Source organism: Pteropus vampyrus, unplaced genomic scaffold, assembly GCF_000151845.1.
Source record: "Pteropus vampyrus isolate Shadow unplaced genomic scaffold, Pvam_2.0 Scaffold39, whole genome shotgun sequence".
NCBI lineage: Eukaryota > Metazoa > Chordata > Mammalia > Chiroptera > Pteropodidae > Pteropus > Pteropus vampyrus.
This window is the reverse complement of record NW_011888820.1, coordinates 3,968,126-3,974,194: the sequence shown is the minus strand read 5'-3', so window position 1 is coordinate 3,974,194 and position 6,069 is coordinate 3,968,126.

The following is a 6,069-nucleotide window of genomic DNA, read 5'->3' as shown; positions in this document are numbered from 1 at the left end:
CTCAGCAATGATGTAAGACATATCTGTGAGTCACTAAAGCCACTCTCAAATTGAACTGCCTGATGTCTGTAAAAAATAATGCCCTTAAAATGTTGTAAAAGCTATTAAAAAAAAAAAAAAACTGGAGAAGAGAAACTGTTTATTCCAAACAAATGTTTTCACTTTGCCCACTGAGAAGGTTTCTGTGAGATAAGACTCTGAATTAAAACAGTACACAGGATAAGGTTATTGTCCATGTAATAAAATGTCAGACTGAAAAAAAGAGTCATCAGGGACCTTCATTTGAACTTTGATTCCGTAAGTCAGTCACTGAACTCAACAATCTCATTACATTTCAGAAGAAACTAAAAGCATATAGTCTCCTAAAACCAAAAATAAGAAATGAAGGCAGAAAGAATGTCAAGTCTCAAGGCCCTCAACATTCTCCCCATCGCTCCCACCTTCCCCAACACACTACGACCACCACCATCACCGCCAGCACCACCACAACAGAAACCCTCCATTTCTCATCTTTAGCCTTAGGCTTCTATCAAGCACATGAAGAGAATTCTTCACAAGATTTATACTACCTCTCCTTTCTCTTTCTTTCAGAAATAAAACTCACAGTTGGTGAGAACATCTGAAAACCTTCTAATAAGGTAAAAAAAAAACTACCAACCTAATTCTAGTTAACAATTAAACATTTCTAACATCAGGCTGATTTAATACAGTAAACGGTCTGCATATGGAAAGAATTAATGAGCAATTCACTTTAATTAAAATAGGCAAGAGTTTGTCCCCACGGTTCTTGTAATAAGAATATTAATTTATATGAAAGGTTATCTGGAGTTTTCTCATTTCTTTTCCAAGACATACCATTAAAGAAGAACCATATTTTAACAATTCAAAAAAAAAAAGAAAAACTAAATCAGATCTTTCCTATCATTGCCAATTTAAAAAATATATAAAACCTGTTTTAACCATCAACTGATTAGATAAGTAACTTGTCTGTACCTCAGCAACTCTTCTGTGAAATAGGGATTGATCTTGTTCAGGTGATGTATGTCAAGAGCATGTGTAAGGACAAGCATAAAAATAAGAGGCTTAAAAGGTGAGATTTCTTTCCATCTTTTATAATCTGTTAGTGGATTGTCTGTGATGTGCCCCATTTTCTTTCTCTAATACCTTTGTGGAAAGGATTCAGGGTTGGTAGAAGATTTTGTTTTTAATTATATCTCTCCAACACATGGAAAAAGCTATTGATAAATCCTCCAGGTGGTATGTGGTTATGGCCAGTTTGGGGTCCCTAAAAGGAGTGAGATAACCACAATAAACAATTGAATTGACCACTTTGATCATTGCCTCATTTGAATAATTAAGCTAACTAAATATTAGGTACATATTCAATACTCAGTAAATATCTATTGCTTGGTAAAACATGTTATTTTAAAGGTACCACTACTCAAATTTGATGGCTTTTGTTTTATTTGGCTTTAATTGAACAATCATCCTCTATAATGGCTCTCCACTTATTTTTTATGTCCATCTTTAATGGAGGTCATAAACTAGTTGGGTCATAAACATTGACTAATGCCAAGTTCACAGAAGTGTTTGGCTTACTTCCGCTGTGTTTTAAAAGCATTTGAACTTGAATGCCTTTAGGTTTATGACACTCACTTTACAACATCATCATCATCCTTATTGTCATCAAGATATTAGCTAATACTGCATATGCTCACGTTGCATCTTAGTACTTCTTCTGCATTAATTTACTTAATTTTCACAATTATTCTTGGATAGGTTATATTATAATCCCTATTTTACAGATAGATGAGTTAGTGAGTCACAGAGAAGTTAATTACCTAAGGTCATGGGATTTGTAAAATATGGAGCCAGAATTCAAACCCAGTCATCTGGCTCCAGAGCCAGTGACTTTAACAACAATACCATAATGCTACTTACGAACAAAAACCTTAAGTTTATCACTCCACCTAAGGAATGCACACTTTTCTAACTGTTTCTGCTTTCTCTAAATCTGATTCTGTTCCTACCAGGTGTACTGGCATAGGGTTCCCCTTTGGTATGTTTCTGGCTCCTAACTACTAACACAGGCTCAAATTTTGAACTCTTAGAATATGAGTCAGTCTTGGAATAGAGGAAGAAAATACAGTCAAAGGAACCCATGAATAACTATCTCTGCTTTAATATCTTACCGCCCAGACATAAAATTGTTATGCAACTGCAGAGATCCCAAACTGGTTTAGATCAACAGAATGATCTCCTGTCCAGTATGGTTAAAGAGGTCAGGTAGTTTATTCACAATAATCCAAAGAGTAAAATAATAAATCTACATTGCATAGCAGTACTTTGTGGATCAGGGAGCTCCTCTACTTTCAGGATGAGTGAGAGACAAAGACTAAACCTAGTGATCATTGGGGCTGAGTGTCAACAACCATGTAGGGCAGAATGAAGAGATGATGACACGAAGAGGAATGTTGCAACTGACACCATGGCTGTACGCCAGGATGCACCAAGAACTATCACCACCATGAAAGGGGGGACTAGAAAAACTCAACTAAAAAAGGTTAAAAAAAGGTTAGTGGTTTTTAAATAGGACTATATTGTAGATTTTAAAAACTTAAGTATATCAAACTTTTATCCCTCTTTTTTTAATTTTTAACTCAAGCTCATTTTTCCTGCACACTGAGTCATTTCTGAGCCATTGGCTCTGAATGTCAAGAGTCTTTTACTACCCTGGAAGAGCTCTGTCTATGATTGATATCTAGACAATGATATTTTGTTCCAGGGTCTGCATGTTTATTTGTTTGATTTGCTTTTTGGGGTTTTTTTTTTTAGTTTTGAAATAGGCTGTTTTGAAATACAAATACAGATTTTTCAAGAAATAGTCACCTGAGAACAAACCAATGCTTCCTAAAAACAACAAAAAGACTGTGCTGCTTTCTAAGGGCAGTTGCTTATTTATTTTGTCCATATTTTGCCAGCTTGAAGCCTGAGTATTTTATATGAACATACACGGGCGAAAATCAAATACAGCACAATTCATCCATGAGACTAAGAGATAAAATGCAATTTAATAAGTTTCCCATACACTCAATCACCTGCTTTTGGCTCTGTTTGGTATTTTTTGAAAGTCTGATATGCTGTAGCAAAGCACAACACAGATTCAACAATGCCCCAGACTGTCATTATGATTTTTGTTTTTTACTCATTTCTTCATTGGATTTCTATAACTGTGTCCATTCCTGAAGCTTTCACACACACACACACACATACACACACACAGCCAACCAACCAAAGAGTTCTCAGCAAAATATTTAAAACAGCAAAAAACTGCAATAACATCAAAGAGAAAAACCAACAAGATTTTTAAAAAAGTATTCATGTATTACCTTTCTTCCATATGGATAAGCTCTATACAAAAGGCAGGATTTCAGATCCCATAGACATGGCCTTAGGATTCTATTACTGTATAGAAAAAGAGGTCACCTCTAAAAAGATATAAACCTGGACTAAAGAGGTTTCCCTCTTCTGGGAAACCTTTCTAACCATACCATAACAACTAACCATTTGGATTTAGGGACCTACCAATGGTCACCTCACCTCCTTTGGCAAGGCTTCCTTTAGTTTAATAATCCCTGACATTTTGTTTAAATTTCTAAAATTCCTTAAGATACTAATTTTTGTCTTGGTTTTATTTTTTTTGTTGATATAGAAACTCTAGGAAATATTAAAAGGTTATTTTTCCATATCCCTCTTATGTAGGGGATCCCCAAGACCACACTTAACTTCAGTGATTCACTAGGAAGTCTCACAGGACCCAGCACATAGCTGTAGTCATGCTTAATATTTAATAAAGCAAAAAGATACAAAAGCAAAAGGAAAAAGCACATGTGGCGAAGCCCAAGAAAACCCAGGTACAAGCTTTTAAGAGTTCCTTCTCAGTGAAGTCACACAGAGCTTAATCCCTCAAGCATCAAAATGTGACAGCACATGTGCAGAGTTATCTACCAGGGAAGCTCATGAGAGACTCAGTACCCGAGGATTTTATTGGGGACTGATCGCATAGACACCCTCCGCCTCTGCCAAAATTTCAGACTCCCAGAAGTAAAGCAGGTGTTCCACATAAACCACATTGTAAACATAAACAGATTAAGCAACATGAGCCACTCTTGTATGAGTTAGGGAATGGTGAGAGCACTCCAGAAATCCAAGTTCCCAAACACCAGCCAAGAGCCAACCAACCCTGCGAACAGGTCTTCCTAAGAATAGCAGTCTCAAGCCTACTGTGTTGACTCTTTTCTGCATATACCCTTAGAGATGAGATGGCCAAACTTTTGTGTCTACATCTAGAACCATGAAGAAAACCTCAAGCTTTTTGAAGAAATGTAGATTCATGGAAGCACTTTAAGCTAGATTTCCTTTGAGAAGGAAAGGATGATGGCAGTGTTGAATTGAAGGCATTCCTGGTATGCCTTCTCTGAGATGGAGAAAGATGAGAAGGATGGCCTTTTAGCAAGTAGAAGGGTTCAATGCTCATCTGCAACACAGCAGGTTTGGGTATGGGAAGATTTCTCTTGGGGGGCAAATGATATATATGGATACCTTGGGATCTAAACATTAAAGATCTTAAATTTGAAAACCAATTCAAAAGAAACTTGAGCATATTCTTGGAAAGAGAGAAGTAGAAATTCCTTATGCTGTTGTGGGTTTGAAAGGTGAAGACCTCAATAATAGCTTTGATATACTAAAGACCCACATCCAGGTTTTCTGAATTGTATTACTCTTCTGGAATTTTTACATAATACCTAGGAAGAAGAATCCTCCCCTTTATACCATCAACCCCATCGAAAATTTTTTAAAAGATAAAGGAATTGATATTGGGCATCTAGACCATTTTAACTTTTTGTATATATTTAAGGAATACAATAATGTGATTGACTTTGAATCTCCTGTGGTAGAGCAAACTCATTCCAGTTAAACATTTAATTTCATGAAAACCTCATGAATGGGTACTACCAACTAATTAACTGATGAAGAAACTGAGGCTTAGAAATATTAAGGAACTTTCCTACAGTCATAGAACTAGGTATTAATAAATCCAGGGCTCAGCCCCATTTTTTCTGCCTTCAGAAGCTATTCATGTAACAACTATACTACTCTACTATACTTTTAACATACACCCCAAGAGAATTTAGAAAAGCTATGTGTGCCCTCACATTTTTAAGATGACATCTATTTTTCATTATAAAATTAAGTAATTATGAAGAATGAAATGTCCTGAGTATTATAAATATTGACACTTAATATATATGATTGCATTATTCTTTAAAATATATCCAATGGAATCTAAACGCCATTGCAATTTGATCATCATTATCCATTTAAAGAATAAATGCTTTTTTTAACAGTTGGAAGTTTTGAATCATTCCTCTTTATATTTGACTTGTATTTCATTCAATATTACCAACAGAACTTCATCCTAATATAATAATTTTTATACTTAAACATCTTTTATGGGTCACTCTGCAATAAAAATATAAGGTTCTAGTAATCAATAGTTATTACCTCTGTGGAATTCTGGGAGGTAAAAGAAAATTTTCCTAAATGGCCAGTTTGTTGTTTAGAATGGCTTTTCTCAGATAAAACTATGGCTCTTTTAAGGGAGCATTACCATTACACACTTTCTCAACACCAACGCCAAGATTTCAAGTTGTCTTTTTGCTTGGAAGCCTAGAGGTTTTTGCACCCAAGACGATGCAATGCTGTAGGACTGCAGTGGGTGAGAGGTTTACCTTTCTCTATAGCAGAAGAAAAGGCTGTTGTCAAAGTGCAGATGGGAGACCACACCCCACCCATGCACCCTGACCACTCTCACCGCTGTAAGGCAGACCAACTGAAACATAAAGTACAAGTGAGAGTTGAGAAGCTGAAAGTGAATTGCCTTAAAACAATCTGAGTGCCCAAGTACCCCCGCAAAAATCTTCATAAACTTCTAGACATACATGAAGAAATATCTGAGCTGTATTCTGCTTCTATTTTAGATCTTAATATAGTACATTGTGGTTGCTG